The 19001-nt window shown below is 45.6% G+C and overlaps 1 protein-coding gene across 2 annotated transcripts in view; it reads right to left on the bottom strand.

The window, feature by feature from the left end:
• Window positions 1-6047: 6047 nt before the first annotated feature.
• LOC139276002 (RNA-binding Raly-like protein) overlaps window positions 6048-19001 on the bottom strand; it is a 783670-nt gene continuing 770716 nt past the window's right edge. For both annotated transcript variants that reach the window (XM_070893323.1, XM_070893342.1), the window contains exon 8: window positions 6048-7871. The gene's annotated coding sequence lies outside the window, so the exon portion shown is untranslated. The remainder of the gene's footprint in view (window positions 7872-19001) is intronic.

Below are 19001 nucleotides of genomic sequence, written 5' to 3'. Positions count from 1 at the left end.
AGATTGCTGGCTATCATCGAAATTTCTGTGGGTCATGGAGTCACACCGACAGAAGGCTACGCCCATATTCACTGATGCCTTCCTAGAAGTCCTGGTCCAGGGAGTCCAAGCAGGCAGGGAGGTCCTGTTCCCTGGGGATGGGTGCAACAGAGCAGCCAGAGACACCAAGAGGGCATGGCTGGAGATCGTGGAGGAGGTCAGTGCTAGGGATGTTGTAAGGCACTCCTGGATCCAGTGCCAAAAATATTTCATGATCACATGAGGTCAGGAAATGTGAGTGCAATGCCACATCCTGATCTACGTGTCACCCCAATCCCATAGCTCTGCCTTCCCAAGCCTACTCCTGCATGTCAATCCTCACACCAACCTACCTTGCGAGGTGCACTCATTCTTCACTCTCTATGCACCTACTCACATCCCATCTGACTATCTACCATTGACACGCACGTCCATCCTCATCCTAATGCAATCATAGAAAGTAACACCACAGAAAGAGACTATTTGGCAATGTCACGCCACTCCCTCATAGTTACCCTCTACAGATGTAGCCCATCCATCCCTTACACTCATTCCATCACTCTCACTCAAAGTTCTCTTCTTTCCCTTCTCGCAGGAGAGCCCAGAACAACAGGGAGAGGCAACGAACCGGAGGTGGCCCTTCAATGTTCACCAACTTGACTGCAGCAGAGGAGGAAGGTGCTTGAAATCACTGGCGTTGCAGAGCTGCTGGTGGAGTGCGACGGAGAAAGGGGAACCGTTCAGCAATCTCATACAGCCACATGATGTCAGCAGCCAGTGAAATGTCATCATGTGCATAATGGTAACGTTACACATTTTTATCGTAAGACTTCTAATTCATGTCTTTACTCTACCACAGGTCCATCAAGTGCCCCCCTCCCCACTGTCCAGCTAGAGGAGAAAGATGATTTCTCAGAGGAAGCTCCACTCTCTGAGGGTGCACCGTCACCACACCCATGCACACCCAGCACCAGCGCAGATATGCGTACCTCAGTGGGTCCAGCGAGACATTAAGTAATGTTGTCACCTGGGGGTGGGGGGATTTTTCAGAGGTCAGCGGGCGCATTTGGTGGTGGGTTGCGTGGGAAATTGTTTTTTTTGACAGTGGGTTGGGACCCAGCTGTCAACCCGCCCCCACACACCTTTCCAAGATGTTGAGTCTGTCAGTGCCAACATGCAGTGGTGGGGGAGGCAATTCAGGTCATTATGACCTTGTTAACAGCCCATTAAGAAGTATTTTGAGCTCAACTTTACATTTTATGGGGTCCATGTTGCTCGGGGATCAGGTCAGGAGTTGTGTGACCATGGAATTATCTCATTACTTGACAGCTGCAAGTGCAATAAAAGCTCTCATCTCACAGCTGTTCACTTTCCAAGCTCAGAAGCTGTTGCACACTGCATTTGGAAGACAGATTAAGCTTTATACAGGTTGCAAGTGTTTGGAGCAAACTCTCTATTCAGTGTCACCTCATTGAAACAAACTCTCTCAACATTGACAGAATGCTTCTGCCATCTCAAGTTCATCTGTCATCTATTACATCAGAATGAGTACAGTTTATACTGTCTCACCTTGGTCCTCGGAATCTGACCATGATCAGCCTCAACACCAGCAGCACCAGGTACACCAGCAGCACCACCAACAACACCAACCTTCTCCGCAATCTATTGATGCTGCACAAGACAGAGAGCATCAGCACCCAACCATATTGCTGCCTGGGATGCCAGGGGTGGCCTCACCATGGCCACATTTACTTCACTTCACGCTGTACAGCCTGGCTGCCACATGATGTGCCAGGTTAGCACCACCCCACACCAACACATAAAGCATCCCTACTATGCCCAATCCATTCCATTCACATTCATCAACATTGCGAGAGGTACCATTAAGTCTCACCATTCACTGCAACTCACTAAGCCACTTCCAAAGGTGCATACCGATCTGTCCAAGAATGCAAGGTGTTCAAAATAAAGGTTTCAATATTTGACACATTAACAGAATGTGAGGTAAGTCAGTGTGAGTAAGGATGTGTAGGAGTAGGGTAGGGAAGGCAGAATGATGGGGATGTGATGAGTGGCACAGAAGGATGAGGTTGAGTGTGGTTTTGCAGTAACGCTTTGTGATTTACTGAGATCATTGAAAGTTTTGCGCCACTGCAGCCAGGGCCTCCTGACCACATCCCTGCTTGTTTCCTCCTGTACAATGTGCAACCAGGCTGTGTTGGTCTCCTGGCAAGATTTCTTCCGCTCCTTGAAAGGGAAGAGAATCTTCCTGCGTGCTGTGTCTCCCTCATAAACATATGGAGGGAGTCATGGGAGGGCGTAGGTGCAGCCGTGCACCTATGTGCAGTGCTTGTCAGTGTTTGAAGAACCTCAATGCTGTAGAACACTGACAGCACAACTGTCAAAATTAATTTGCGCATGGGCTCTTTAAGGAAACTGGCTGATGACACGTCATCAAATGACGTCACTGGACCTGCTTCCTTAAATTGGCGGGCAAACGCGCTGTTCGGGCTTAACATGCCAAATCAGGGGAAAATCATTCTACACAGTGGGCTGGAGCCAACAGTGAGGCTGGGACCTGCCACCGACGTCACCAACCATGGACTCACCGTGGTTGGTAAAATCCAGTCCCATGTGTCTCACAGATTACGTGAGCAAGAGCAGATGGTGGTGACAAGGACAGCAGTGGCGAGTCCTATCCGGAGGGCGCAGGACACTCCCAGCTCTGCTCAGCTGCATGCAGATGGTGAACCTTGGGGGCCATCGAGAAAGTGGGTGATCTTGGAAGAACAGCAACAAATGCATGAGACTCGGGTAGCTTTTGATATGTGCGAATGTACAGAGAATGGAGGAGTCCATCTCCAACATGAGTACCACCATCTCGCAGGTGATAACGGTAATGTGCTGTTCCACAGAAAGGATGGCAACCTGCATGGAATAGCAACTGCATCAGTCAAATGAGAACATGCTTGCTGTGAATAAGAGATTGCAGATACTCATTGACCTCATCTTGGGGAGGGATACTAACTGCTCTCCAACTCCTTGTTAGCAGGGAATTGCAGGTGGTCCATGACAGAGATGTGCAATGTGCTGGTGTCATCTCCTCCTCCTCATGTTCCATCTCTTCAACCTCCTCCTCCTTGTGTTCCACCTCTTCATCCTCCTCCTCCTCCTCGTGTTCCACCTCTTCATCCTCCTCCTCCTCGTGTTCCACCTCTTCATCCTCCTCCCCCTCATGTTCCACCTCTTCATCCTCCTCCTCCTCGTGTTCCACCTCTTCATCCTCCTCCTCCTTGTGTTCCACCTCTTCATCCTCCTCCTCCTCGTGTTCCACCTCTTCATCCTCCTCCTCCTCGTGTTCCACCTCTTCATCCTCCTCGTGTTCCACCTCTTCATCCTCCTCCTCGTGTTCCACCTCTTAATCCTCCTCCTCCTCCTCGTGTTCCACCTCTTCATCCTCCTCCTCCTCGTGTTCCACCTCTTCATCCTCCTCCTCCTCGTGTTCCACCTCTTCATCCTCCTCCTCTTCCTTGTGTTCCACCTCTTCATCCTCCTCCTCCTCGTGTTCCACCTCTTCATCCTCCTCCTCCTCCTCGTGTTCCACCTCTTCATCCTCCTCCTCCTCGTGTTCCATCTCTTCATCCTCCTCCTCCTCGTGTTCCACCTCTTCATCCTCCTCCTCCTCCTCGTGTTCCACCTCTTCATCCTCCTCCTCCTCGTGTTCCACCTCTTCATCCTCCTCCTCCTCGTGTTCCACCTCTTCATCCTCCTCCTCCTCGTGTTCCACCTCTTCAACCTCCTCCTCCTCGTGTTCCATCTCTTCATCCTCCTCCTCCTCGTGTTCCACCTCTTCATCCTCCTCCTCCTTGTGTTCCACCTCTTCATCCTCCTCCTCCTCCTCGTGTTCCACCTCTTCATCCTCCTCCTCCTCCTCCTCGTGTTCCACCTCTTCATCCTCCTCCTCCTTGTGTTCCACCTCTTCATCCTCCTCCTCCTCCTAGTGTTCCACCTTGTCATCTTCCTCCTCCTCATGTTCCACCTGTTCCTCCTCCTGCTCCAAAGAGACTGCACGCTCTGCCCCTTGCTCATCCTGCAGCTCCAAACCTCACTGCTGCGCTATGTTGCGCAGTGCACAGCATATGATGATGATTCTGGAGACATTGACTTGTGCATACTGAAGGGCTTCTCCAGATCTGTCAAGACACTTGAAGCGCATCTTCAGCATGTCGATTGCTTGTTCTATGACACATCTGCTGGACATTTGGGTGTCGTTATAGCACTCCTTGGCCTAATTGCTTAGCCTCCTCAATTGTTTCATTAATCACATCTTCAGTGGATGGTCCTTGTCTCCAAGAAGCCAGTCAGTAAGTCTGTTTGGAGGTGTGATGAGCTGAGTGAGGGTGGCAGCTGGCAGGGAATGTGGCACACATGCATAATCAGGAGTTAGATATAGTCCTTACTATTGGGGGATCAAGGGGTATGGCGAGAAAGCAGGAATGGGGTACTGAGGTTGCATGTTCAGCCATGAACTCATTGAATGGCGTTGCAGGCTCGAAGGGCCGAATGGCCTACTCCTGCACCTATTTTCTATGTTTCTATCTATATACAGTTGCAGACACGCTGCAGATTGAGGGAGTGGAAGCCCTTGCGGTTCACAAATACTCCTGGGTGATGTGAGGGTGCCTTGATGGCCACATGCATGCAGGCCCTGATGCCCTGCACCCGTGTGGAGTCAGCCAGAGCTGCAAAGCTGAGCACCCGCATAATAACACTGGCTTCATCAGTGGCAATGTTTACATAATTGGCTGACTTGTGAAACATGGCATCGGTCACCTGGGTGATGCATCTGTGGGCGGCCGACTGCGAGATCCTGCAAATGTCTTCTGCAGATCCCTGGAAGGCGAAGAAGTTGAAGATGGTGGTGACTTTGACGCCCACCGATAAGGCATGCCCACCAGGTCCTCTGGGCAGCAGGTTTTGTTCCAGCAAGCTATAAATATCTGCGGCGAGCTGGCGTGATAGCCTGAGCCTTCTGAAGCACTGCTGCTCAGTCATATTGAGAAGGCTCATGTATACCCTATGTTGGGGGTATTGCCTTTGGCGTGAAGCAACCCTTTGCTGACTCCTCTCCTGCGGAGCCACAGGTAGGTGAGGAGAAGGCTATTGGTGTGGTTGTTGCTGCTGGTGTGGTTGCTGCTGCTATTGGTGTGGCTGGTGTTGTTGGTTCTGTGGCTCATCTTGGTCTGATTCTGAGATCCAAGGTGAGACAGCACGAGCAGCACCCATGCTGACCTAATAGATGCCAGGTAAAGTGGAGATCAGAGGCACAATCCTCCAATGTACTGAGAGTGACTAGTAATGTGGTGAGAGTGGCTTCAGAGGTTGCTGAAATCACCTTCAAACTCCTGAAAGCTACATTTCTGCACAAAATAATGTCAGCAAGAGCCTTTCCCGTAAGCAAGGAAGCAGGTGTGAGTATTTATGTGCTTTTTCCTGCTGTCACTTAATGAACTTACACAATGGCCACTGAGCTTCTGCCTGCCCTTCATAGGCGAGGTTCCCGAGTTGTGGGAATCACATGTGCAACCAGTTAAAGTTCAAACCTGGCGTTAAAAAGACAGTTAAGAGTCTGTAAACGAGCAGTTAAATATCTCGATCAGTTCTCCCGCCTCTCCCGAGCGGGTCCGTGGTGTGCCACGAAATGCGCCCCAGTTAAAGCGGAAGTTGGCGGGATGACGGCGGGTAAAAGTGCACTGTCAATTTCTGCGTTTTTAACCATCGACCCACCCCCAACCCACACGCTCTCCAATGTGAAAATTCCGGCCAATGTTTCAGGTCCTTGAATCGACCTGAAATGTTAACTCTGTTTCTCTCTCCACAGATGCTGCCGGACCTGAGTGTTTCCAGCATTTTCTGTTTTTAGTTCAGATTTACAGCATCCTCTCTGTTTTGCTTTTATGATTAAAACCAAAGAAATACTTTTGGTTCAGATGAATTATTGTTCAATAACTTTTTCTCAAAACACACCATTAGCTAAAAGTGTCTTTTATTTAGATTGTAAAATACCACATAATGATAATTTAGAACATTTTACAGCACCTTGCGATGATTTGGGGAATGCAGTTACTAACTGATGTCCAAAGCCTATTTTTAAAAACAGACCATTTGTGTCTTTATTTTGTTATTCTTTTACATACAGACTACATGAATCTCTGAAGGCAACAGACAATGACTGACATTGCTGAGAGTGAGAGATGGAAGATTCTGCTTTAAATGGTTGAGCTCTTTCTACTTTATTATCAATTTAAGCTCGTTAAAAAGATCAATGAAAATTGCAACATTTTTATATTTGAAACAATTTATTTTTTATCACACTATTGAAGGCTACTTTCCAAAAGATTTCATATGATTAAGATTAAAGGAAATAAATCAAAACTGAATGTTAGTATAAGTCACTTTAAATCTTGTCTGGAATATAGTCCTTCGCCGGTCCTCAGCCTCTGCAAATATGTGCTCACTAGATGCACTTAACAGACATGGCAACTTTTGGGAGCTGGCCTCGTAGGTAAGGGAGGGAAATAGATGTGATTACAGTACCACCACAGTATAGTGTGGCTGGCAGTGTTGGCCAAAGATTTATTTTAATATCCCATGTTGTCTAGTGCAATCATTCACTCTATTATAAACTGCACCAGGCAAGTCAGTCCTTTCATTTTTTTTACCTCTCCTCTGTCTTGCTGGATGCCAGGAATGCAACGAGATTCAGCATTGCTAAGGTATTCATGACGGGAAACAATGTTTTCCTTTTATTACCCTGTAAGTTTCATACATATTTACCACCCACCATTATCTCCAAGGACAATCCCAAACGTGGTGGGAGGCATTGAGGAGCCAGTGAAATGGCTCCCTGCCACAATTCCTGCTCCCGCCCATTCCAAAACTGCCCCAAAATGGGTGTAAATACAGAAGAAAATCTGGGTCAATATCTCAAGACAGAATTTATTCGTCAGACTTGGCGTGAATTTTTCAGAGCAAATTAACTTAACGTGTCCATCGGAAAACTGACGGGATCAGGTGCAACACTAGTTTTATAGTTTTGAAGTCAATGGATAGCAATATTGGGCAGGATGCAAACCGCCATTCCACCTGATATCGTGGGTTTCCTGATGGGTGGGTAAGGTTAAAATGACCCCTAATCTTTAAATTTAGTAGTAACAACTTAAAGTTTCAAGAATATGACCCCTGGATTTCCCCGCTATTTTTTGTTAATGCAAACATATACTTTTAATATATAACCCATATTTCCCATTCAACAAACAAAAGTATAATTAGGCATAGTTTGTACATGATCGATCAGATCACGCAATTACTCTAACACACTTAAAGCCAAGACCACATTACAACTTCAAACATCACTCAAACCTGAAAACAAGGTTTGGCAATTAATCAACATGCGGATATCAAAATAACTTTTTCTCTCATTACTATACGAGTATAATTTCTGTTAAGATTCCTTTACAGAGTCATTTATCGTAGGCTACATGTAAAAGAGATACATGTGTTTTTGTCACATTTAAAATACTGAGAATATATGTTTTAAAAAAATGCCTCCAGTTATGGCTATGGAAATCCAACAAGCATACAAACTGGACAGAATCTAAACCTGATGAAAGTTTCTCCCTTGCAGGTCACAAATGTAGTCTCCAACAAAGATGAAGTAACTCCCACGTAGGATTGACTATCAGTCTTAATATTTGTTACATCTTTTCTTCAGTTGTGGCTCAAGGTGACACCTTATTCCAGATGTCACCCATTCCATCCTCATCAACCACTATGTCTCCTTCAGTTTTTAGCTGCAAAATACCAATGAGACAAATGAGTGCTTGTTTCAGTCAGGGCACCGTATAATTCATCAAAAGCACAAACACACAAAAATTTACAGGTTTCATTGAAAACTTTTCAAACCGTTTGACAGCACTGCTTTCAAAAACAAATGCTTGGTCTAATGAAAAATTGCAGCCAAACACGTTAAACTAAATAAATCCATGTCAGCCACAATCCCTTGTTATAAATATTTGCTTCCATCTGAAAAAATTGCTACATCTGATTTCAGACAGATAATCTTTTGTTGGAGGGAAGCTGTTATAGGTAGCTATTTTCCTTCAGTTAAATTATGTTTTAATCACTTGTCCTGATAGCTATCCATTTTCTAGACTCAGAAGCTCAGCAAATGATAAAGCTAAGCATTAAAGTTGTTGTTTCCAACCTATACTTCATCATTTGAAATGGGATTACATCTTAATTTTCATATCTAGAAATTCCACAGCCCGGGGGTAGGGGTGCGGGGGGGTGGGGGGGGAAGTAAGGGAGGGAATGGGGTGGCACCATTATCTGGACAGGTGACGGAATAATTTGGGGTAGGACCTGTGTAAACGGAGTCCATGCCCTTTTTGACCCATCAGAAATTCTACACATTTTAGGAGCAGGCACAAACCACACTAGTTCACAATTGGGCAAGTGTGTTGTGATGCATATTTCTCTCATTCAGGCCTTAATACACACACTGGGTGCAAGAGACACCTGCACATCATTGAAGTCCATCATTGCTTAGGGCTTGGGGGTAATTTAGAGTTCAAAGTGAACTTTCTGTAAAGCAATTAATTGCGGAGCAAAGTGACACAGTGAAATCCCTCCCCCACCTCAGGCTGGCACCCTATTTGCAAGAAGAATGGAGCAGGCGGTCTTCAGCTATATGCAACTATCTCCGACTCTGGAATACCAAGTGGAGCGGTGATTGGCACAGCTGATCTAGTTAGACCTACCAATTCAGTCAGTCAGCATAGCCAGACTGGTCATAATACCTTAAGACCGTGCCATTATTCTTTCTTTGTGGCAGCTCCCACAGCTCTTTGCTCATTGACATTCATCCTTTCAAGTCTCCCTGCATACAGTATGGATTTTACATTCACTGCATTCTAGAGTGGAAATATGGCAAAGTGTGATTTGAATTCATTCAACGGGAAGTGGGCTGCCCCAGCATAGTGCCCAGGGTCAGTCTAATTTCAATATACATGGTGAATTCCCTACATTGGAGACACCACTTATTGGGAGCTTGTTATTATGGGGTGGGTGAGATCTGGTGTGCTGCTACAGGAATTAAAGTTCTGCAGCAACATTAAGGGGACATCACAGCTAAAATTATTCTGGCAATTAATTTTAAACTATGGACTAAAAAAATATTGGTTGCAGGATGGCAGAAAGCCGCAGGATATGCAGATAAAGCTGTATAATTATTTCTCATTGTAATTTATGCAAAGATGCCAGGCACTACTGGGTTCAGTGAAGCAGGCCCCCAAGGATGGGCCCAAATTTGGCCCACCCGTTGTTTCAGCGCACTCACGTGAGATGCGCCGACTTCCTAGCCTCAAAACTGTGCCAAAAAGATGTCCCCGGATTCTGGCCGCTCTGTTGACTCTCCCGGGGCTTGGCGCAGTGTGGCGATTCCATTGGGGGGGTGGAGCTAGGGCCCTGCGCGTGAAAGAATGCCGGCAACTGTCTGCATGCGCATTAGAGCGTTGGCGCATGCGCAGTAGCTCCTACCGATGATGATGATGATGCGTGCTGCAGTGTGGGACCCGATGCATCCCGCCCCTATCCCGGGCCGAGTGGCCTGCCGCACAGTAACAAGAGAAGCCTGCCTTCTTCTAAAGCACTTGGTTCTTTTGTTGGCTGCCTACATTATATTCTACACACAACTTGAAGACTTGAGGACATTGCCATGCAAAGGTTCGGGTAGAATTGTCTAGTTTTTGAAATCCATCTCAAAAGATTGATGGTGCGGGGGGGGGGGGGGGCGGGGGGGATGGCGTGGGTGGGGGTGGCAGGGGAGGAGTTTTGATTGGGGGGGGGGAGTTTTGATCAGGTGGGTAGTTTTGATCCGGGCGGGTGGGCGGTGTGATAATTGTGTAGCCAGTAATTTTAATGAGCGTACTCAAGACTTTCCTTAACCCTGTTGATGAAAATACTTTCCTACATAAGAACCTAAGAATTATGAGCAGGAGGTATGTCTATTTTTTATTTGGATATTTTGAAAAAATTATGTAAATACGTTTTGTCTCTTTACTTCTTTTATTTTTGTAGTTTAAGCTTCCATGAATGCTTCTGTTGTATAGCAAATTAGCTTTGTGAAGTTTGTCATATGATGTCCTGTATAGCTCTTTGATTCTATTCACATTCTTTTGTCAAGTCATTAAGTTCTGCTAGCCTCCGATGTACCTACCTGCGCTGATTTCTTAACTCTCCGCAAGGGTTTTCTGTGCGGCCACAAGTGGCCACATACACTAGCCTAAGTTAGTTTGGAGCAACTATTAGCTGTCCAAAGTGGCTTAAATGGCCAAAACGTGCATCGGTGGCTGGTAATGTCCCCTTTTGAACTAAACTAAACTAAACTAAAAAAAATCCTAACTAACTCACTTACATTGGCTCAAACTGAATGTGCAAAATGGGGATTTTTAAGATACTCCAGAAAAATCAAGCTGTTCTAAAAAAATACGGAGCAACTCCTGGGCAACTTTGGGCCCATTAGCAGGGCAGTCGGAGTGGCCAGTGCAGTCAGAGTTAATATAATCATCCTACACATGGCAACTCAAACAGCTCGAATAAATATATTTATTGAGAATCTATGGAAATGCAAAGTTGACTGTGTCCTTTATTCAATTATCCCAAGTGTCTCATTGTTAACAACCATTTAATTGAACACATAAGCTGTATGTCTGCTTAATATTCAACATAACAATGTGCATATTAATTTTCTTTAACATCTGAATCTTAGAGATAACAAGATTCTGTAGGGCTGTTACAATGCTGGTGAAAAACAATGAAGTTGAACTCTTGGGTTGATGCCAATGATATGTAATTCTCTAGTGGCCTTGTCTTAAAGTTCACAATAAAGTACAAAAGGAGGGGAATGTGGCATTGTGTAATATCTGTATTGTATTTTAAATATGCATCCAACTTTTTTACATCTTAAATTAAATTGTGAAATAAGCATGAGTGATAATGAATACAAACATGCTAGATTTAGCTTTTCTCCATTCAACTCAGTAAGTCTCTATTCAGGGGAAGCTACTATCTGCGGTCTTGAATGAGCACACATGTTCACCAATTTTCTCTTAGCATACTCTCTTGCATTGTCTCCAGGTCCTCTTAATTTTTGATGCAACATCTGGAATCGCACGAGGAGCAGGTGGAATTCCTCTTTCAATGAAAAAGGGTGATTTTCTCTATAAGTGACAGCTTGCTGATGTTTGAAAGTGCAATTTTGTTAGCATATCATTAACTACAGAGAAAAACCGTCATTATCAACAAAGTAACAGATGAAAACATTACTGTTACAAATATTGAAGTGTAAGTTCAGTTCAGAAGAATTCAAAGTATATTGAAGCACATCAGGTGTTAAAGTGCCTGATAAAGTGCAACATCCCCACCGACACCTGGGAGTCCCTGGCCAAAGACCGCCCTAAGTGGAGGAAGTGCATCCGGGAGGGCGCTGAGCATCTCGAGTCTCATCGCCGAGAACGTGCAGAAATCAAGCGCAGGCAGTGGAAAGAGCGTGCGGCAAACCTGTCCCATCCACCCTTACCCTCAATGATTGTCTGTCCCACCTGTGGCAGGGACTGTGGCTCTCGTATTGGACTGTTCAGCCACCTAAGGACTCATTTTAAGAGTGGAAGCAAGTCTTCCTCGATTCTGAGGGACTACCTATGATGATGATAATGATGACATGATTAACAACTCATCATTCCAAATGTGCAATATATTAATTTAGATGAAAGTCTACCATCCTTAGTCAACATCAAGTCAATTTGCAGTGAGCCATTCAGTTGGAAGGGTGAACTTATTTCTTGTCTGTATTTTGTCTCAATTTAGATATCATGCTGTTTAATTTCCAGCGAGCTTTTAGTTCAGAGTTTTTAGTCATTTGAAGTAACTATTTCTGTAAATCAAGCTATAGTTTAAGTATTGGGTTCTTCCAATCAGATTGTAACACTTTGGTTATAATATTAAAAACATCTCTAAAAACCTGTCGGTGCCACCGCAGGCCGGTGTCAACGGCCGCCAAAACTGATGGCGCTGGCAGGACCGATAAATTGGCGCTAGTGGCTAATTAACATTAGTCCAATGCTAAACTCACTGTGCAAGGCTGTTCTGGTGACGTTAGTCCCAGCAGGAGGCCCCAATGTAATGTGGCCAGAGTGTCATTGCAGCATGAACAGCCTTCTCTTAAAGCAAGGCTTTCATTTTAGAAAGCGGTACAGTCCCTTAAAAGGGAACTGCCTTCTGAAATGAAAAAAATCAGGTAAAAATATGGGGCTAGACTTTCCACTAGGTGGCTAAGGCCCCCAAAAATGGGCCATGTTCCAGCGATGTGGGACGTCTCAGCCTTGCTGATCACTGGCACAAGGCCCATTATTTTTTGGGGGATTTTCCACTCGGCCTTACCCCGGCGATGTCAAATGGGTGATGTGATTTTTCGGTAATCTCATGATCGCCCACCAAAAACAGAAGTAAAATAAAAAGCTTCCCTAGCAACGCTATTCTGCGCGTGTGTGGGATTTCTTTTTGTGGTTGAGTTTCTTTGCCATGGTTTGAGAGGTCAGGGGTCATCACACATGCTCAAAAGCACAGGGAGGGTCAGAGAGAGAGAGGAAGGAAGAGAGGAAGAGCTTCTTGTGGTTGGTGGCAGTGGTTTGTGAATTGTGATTGAAAAATAATTATTCTGAACTAACTAAGCCTTATTATTTGAACATAAAATACTTACAATGTTTTTTTACAATATTGAAATATAATAGCTAAAACAAAGAATAAATGGAGATAGTGAAAGGAAAAGGGATAAATCCTTTAGCGAGGGGGCCAACGAGGCACCCGTGAATATTGTAAGTGGCAGGTGGGATGACTTGACACGGGGTGGGCATGGGAAACCTCCACCCCATGAGTATTGGAAAATATGGGCCGAGATTGCCGATGTTGTAACCTCGGCCTCTAATGAAGTATGGACACCTGACCAGTGCAGGAAAAGGTGGAACTGCTTGATGGCAGCAGCCAGAATAAGTTGCATTTTATATTTTAAATTTAACATATGTAATATTTAAATGATGCATGCAAATTTTAATTGAAATCTTGAATGTCATTTCGTTATAGTATTAATTAATTAAATTATAAATTAATTTATGCATCCTAACACTAAGTTGAATTTTATATTATGAAATATTGTTCATATGCAATGCAATGCAAATTTCTAATCGAACATTTAAAGCTGTCATTCTTAAATGTTATTACCAAGTCCATTAGCTTATGCCATGCCATGTTATCTTATCAATTACAGAAGAGGATATCTATCAATCATGCTGAGCAGAGGAGGACGGGTGGTGGCTCTGCTCTGGTGCAGATGCAATCTGAATACGAGGAGCTTGTGGGACCTGACAGCCGTTCGGTCACGACCCGTGATGTGGCCAAACCCCCCCATGAGTCTCGCGAGTAATGGGAACTGTGCAATAAGTCAAACATTATTAAAAACATCTTAAAAATATATCTTACGCATGTAATGTCCTGCAATTATAATGCAATATGATATATACTTTTGATGTACTCTTGATTTACGAATGATGTTATGGCAGCCATGGTGAACCCTTGTGAATATGGGGTACTGAAAAATATTCTTATGTTAGGGGTCATTGAAAAATTGATATGTATTGATATGTATGTTTACTAATAATGAGCACCGTTAATGTCCGAATAAGTTGTTTAGAAATGTCATTCGTCTTTTTAAGGTCAAGTGTCGTTAGAGTCAGTGGACTCATCCATTCCTCCTACACCATTAAATACCTCGCAGGAAGAAGAGGAGGAACAGCTGCCAACTGTGGAGCAAGAGCAGGAGGAGGAGGAGGAGGAAGAGGAGGAAATTCTTTTTATGGGGGGGAACAACCTGCGGCCATCTCTATTGAGATGGATGAGGCACCGGGACTAAGCGGTGTGCAGGTGGCGACGCCAAAGCGCGAAATGTTGCAAACGCCGACCCCACGGAGGTCGGGTCAGCGGGGTGAGCAATCGCCTACCACGGAAGGTCAGACGGAGTGCCTGATATCCCTATGGAGGGAGATGGTGGTGATCGGTCGCGACCTTATCCAGGGTTTCGCGGGTTTCTTCGCAAACTGGAGCCAGCTTTCCACGAACTGGAGCCAGTTTCCAGCAACCTGGAGCGAGTTCAGCACGAATTTCTCCAACTGGTCTTCTGTGCAAACCCAGACAGCACGGGAGACGTTGGAGGCCATTCGTGAGCAGACCGCCGCAACCAATGCCCTTCGGCATGCATTGCTGGCTGGACACGGCTCTGCACCCCAAGGTGTCGTGTCAGCTCGCAGCGAGACCCCGAGCACGCAAGCGAGTACGGAGGACACAGTTCCTCCTGACTCGGAAGTGGAGCCTCAGGTTTCAACTTCCACTCCTTCATCTCCACCACGGCAGGAAGTCTTGCCATCCCACACTACATAACGCGTTCGTGTCGGTCAGCGTAGACCAAAACGGGCGGTTGGGGTAAGAACACGGGGTGGGACAGGGCCTGGAGGGAAAAGTGGCTGCAAGTAGAGAGGGGGGTGTGTTTTTCATTGTTAAATTGTATTTTGTAGTTTGAAAATTGTTACCGTTTTGTTCAAGGTTGATTGGGATTTGAGGGAAGGGTGGGTTGGGGGTGGGTGGAGGGAGGGTGCTGTTAAATAGTTTTTTACAAATTAATTCGTTAATTGTCTTTGTTATTAAAAAAATCTTTAATTCAGCAAATTTTGTGCCTTCTCTTTTAGTTACATTAGTTAACAAATTTAAAGTTGTTCGTCCTTATTTATTCAGTCTTTTATTATAGCCGTACTTTACTTAACTTTACTTAAAGTAAGCATTAATGCCGATGATAGGCCAGTGCAGGCAAGACAACAATGAAACCCCACAAAAATGAAACTTTTGATTAACCCTAACTGTAAATGAACATTTGAATATCCACAATGATAGTTCATGCAAAGCGTTCATTAATGAGCTGCTGATGCAACACCTTAGCAGCCTTGTAACTGCCCCTGGCTACTGGTCTTTGGGAGGGGCATGGTGGTACCGGTGCTAGATTGCCAGGCTGACTGCGCTCCTCTATGTCCTCGCCTGCGTCCTCTTCCACCTCTTCATCCTCGCCAGCTGGCTCTTCTGTCTCCCCTCCTTCTGGAGGTGGACCTACAGCCCGATCTGGCATTACTTGTCCTCTCCTTATAGCTAGGTTATGCAGCATGCAACACACCACAATAAACTCAGCGACCTGATCAGGGTGGTACTGTAGGCTGCCTCCAGAATGATCCAGGCATCTGAAGCGCTGCTTTAGGAATCCAATTGTCTTTTCAACGATGTTGCATGTCGCTATGTGACTTTCAGTGTAACGTTTCTGTGCTTCAGTGACGGGATTACGCAGAGGGGTCATGAGCCAACTGGCAAGGCCATATCCTTTATCCACCAGCATCCAACCGTGACCTTCTGGCTGATTGACAAACAGGTCAGGGATAGCACTCACTTTCATGTAGGATGTGCACATCATGGATGCTGCCAGGAAATGTAGCATTTACTGTGAGGATTGTTTGATTGTGGTCTGAGCTGCACATTTCGAGTGGAACCTCTTTCTGTTACAAAACACTTCCGCGTTCGTTAAGGGTCCTTTCAGGGCAATGTGCGTGCAGTCCAATGCTCCCTGTAACTTGGGGAAATGTGATATTCTGTAGAAATCCAATGCCCTCTTGGTCTGTGCCTCTCTGGTCATTGGGAAGCTTATGAAGTCCATCCTGTGAGCGTAAAGGATTTCAGTCACCTGTCGAATGCAGCAGTATGTAGCGTGCTGAGAGATATGACAGATGTCGCCCGCTGAAGCCTGAAAAGATCCCGATGTGTAGAAGGCTAGGGCAGCAATAACCTTCACCTCAATGGACAGTGCTGTTCTGATGGTGCTGGAAGGCTGCAGATCACCCTTGACGAATTGGCATATCTCATCGATGACCTCCTTCCGGAATTGCAGCCTCCTAAGACAAGCGTTTTCAGACAAGTTCAGGTAAGATTGCTTTTCCAAGTACCTTCGTTGGCTGTATGGTCTCCTCCTCTGTCTTTGTCTCCGTCTACGCATTACTCTGCCGCCTCTTCGATTGATCCTTTCAGTAACCAGTGTGTGAGTATTACAAGTTATGCCAGGGAAAGTATAGGCCCCATATCACTATCAATAATTACTTTCACTAATTTAAAATAATCTCTCTACTCTCTAATCACTGTACTCTGTACTCGCTACGCAGGCGGTGAAGAAGGCGAATGGTATGTTGGCCTTCATAGCTAGAGGATTTGAGTATAGGAGCAGGAAGGTCTTACTGCAGTTGTGCAGGGCCTTGGTGAGGCCTCATCTGGAATATTGTGTTCAGTTTTGGTCTCCTGATCTGAGGAAGGACGTTCTTGCTATTGAGGGAGTGCAGCGAAGCTTCACCAGACTGATTCCCGGGATGGCAAGACTGACATATGCGGAGAGACTGGATCGACTGGGCCTGTATTCACTGGAGTTTAGAAGGATGAGAGGGGATCTCCTAGAAACATATAAAATTCTGACGGGACTGGACAGGTTAGATGCAGGAAGAATGTTCCCGATGTTGGAGAAATCCAGAACCAGGGGACACAATCTAAGGATAAGGGGTAAGCCATTTAGGACTGAGATGAGAAACTTCTTCACTCAAAGAGTTGTTAACCTGTGGAATTCCCTACCGCAGAGAGTTGTTGATGCCAGTTCATTGGATATATTCAAGAGGGAGTTAGATATGGCCCTTACGGCTAAAGGGATCAAGGGGTATGGAGAGAAAGCAGGAAAGGGGTACTGAGGTGAATGATCAGCCATGATCTTATTGAATGGTGGTGCAGGCTCGAAGGGCCGAATGGCCTACTCCTGCACCTGTTTTCTATGTTTCAATGTATACCAGTCAGTCTAATTGGCCCCAACAATATCAGTAAATAGTTTCACTATATAAAAGCTATTTTCAAAATTACAATACAATACCTTCTTTATATACCCTGATCTAATGTTCTGAGTAGAATTATCGTTAAATAACTCTCTAAATAACTCTCTAAATAACTCACAACTATTTAGCTTCTTCTTTTCTGTTGCCTCCACCCTTCCTCCGATCTTCAAAATGGCGTCTGTAGTGCCCATTTCCTTCCGTTAAGCCCAGTAAAAGCAACTATTTCTCAGCGATCTTTTGGGTCTTGCATCAGCCCAGCGAAGTGCATGCTCGGTGCCGAAACTTGGGATGGGCCTTGTGTGGGCAATCATTTTGGCGTTGTGAGTGGAAACTTAGGCACCTGTTTTTCCAGCAATGTTTTGGGCCTAGTTTCCACTTTTTCATCAAAATAGGCGATAGAGGTCCGTTTTGGGTGATAGATGGGCCTTAGATGGACGATGTGAAGTGGAAAGTCTAGCCCATGTAGTTTTTATCCCTTTCAGTTCAACTGCCTTCTGAAACAAAATTAAGATTAAAACAAATTCCCAAATGGGAGTTTTCAGCTCTTAAAGCTGAATTGCCTTCCGCACTTAAAAAAAATGCTAAAAGTGCTTCAGCACTAACACAACAGGAAAGGGTTACCCTAGTGCCTCGCACCCAGGGCACTCTAGCTTTGTGCAGGGGGTCAACACTGCAAGAGAGGTCCTCTACCCACATGGGCAAGGAGACCCTCCAGAAAGAAGGATGTGAGACCAGATTGTCGAGGCTGTCACTGCCAGCAGTGTCACCCCATGACCTGGATCCAGTGCCCAATGAAGCTTCATGATCTCAGTCATCTTCAAAAACTGCCTCCTACCAACTCCTTCTCGCATGCACTTCTTGCTTTCCCACCCTCCCCCACCACAACTGAAGAAGCAGAAACACCGTCACTCGATTTCAGACTTGCAGCCACCAGCTCCTCGAGGTTGACTTGCAAGGCCATTTGTAGTGTCCCCCACTGAAATTCAGCAGCCTTCCACCAGCCATGCTGCAGCCACTGCGTGACATCAGTAGGATAGGCAAAGGCACACACAAGATACTCACTAAGGGAATGCATGAGGATGAAGAGTTGCAGGCTGTGATCCTTACCAATGGATCCACCACAGATCCAAACCGGGGTCAAACAGGGCTGCGTCATTGCCCCAACCCTCTTCTCAATCTTTCTCGCCGCCATGCTCCACCTCACAGTCAACAAGCTCCCCGCTGGAGTGGAACTAAACTACAGAGCCAGTGGGAACCTGTTCAACCTGCACCGTCTCCAGGCCAGATCAAAGACCACCACAACCTCTGTCATTGAGCTACAGTACTCGGACGATGCCTGCGTCTGTGCACATACAGAGGCTAAACTCCAGGACATACTCGACGTTTTTACTGAGGCGTACAAAAGCATGGGCCTTACGCTAAACATCCGTCAGACAAAGGTCCTCCACCAGCCTGTCCTCACCGCACAGCACTGCCCCCAGTCATCAAGATCCATGTGGGCCCCAGACACCGTGGACCACTTAAAAAAACTTTTAACATGTAATGCATCAAGACATTACTTCACTAAAACAAAGAAACATAGAAAATAGGTGCAGGAGTAGGCCATTCGGCCCTTCTAGCCTGCACCGCCATTCAATGAGTTCATGGCTGAACATGCAACTTCAGTACCCCATTCCTGCTTTCTCGCCATACCCCTTGATCCCCCTTAGTAAGGACTTCATCTAACTCCTTTTTGAATATAAAATAAAAATAAAAAACTGAAAGTTGTGTGTTTTTTTTCCTTTGAGGTGCTGACAGCGTCTGTCAGTCTGCTGCACTCTGGGTTTTTATGGTGAGCTTCGGACCCAGCACTGAAGTCAGCGCTAAGGTCAACGTTCACTGAGGTGACATTAAGTCAGCATGTGACGTCACCCT

The sequence above is a fragment of the Pristiophorus japonicus genome, chromosome 1 (genome assembly GCF_044704955.1).
Source record: "Pristiophorus japonicus isolate sPriJap1 chromosome 1, sPriJap1.hap1, whole genome shotgun sequence".
Lineage (NCBI taxonomy): Eukaryota > Metazoa > Chordata > Chondrichthyes > Pristiophoridae > Pristiophorus > Pristiophorus japonicus.
Note: the sequence above shows the minus strand (reverse complement) of the source record. Positions and strands in the feature narration are given on the sequence as shown.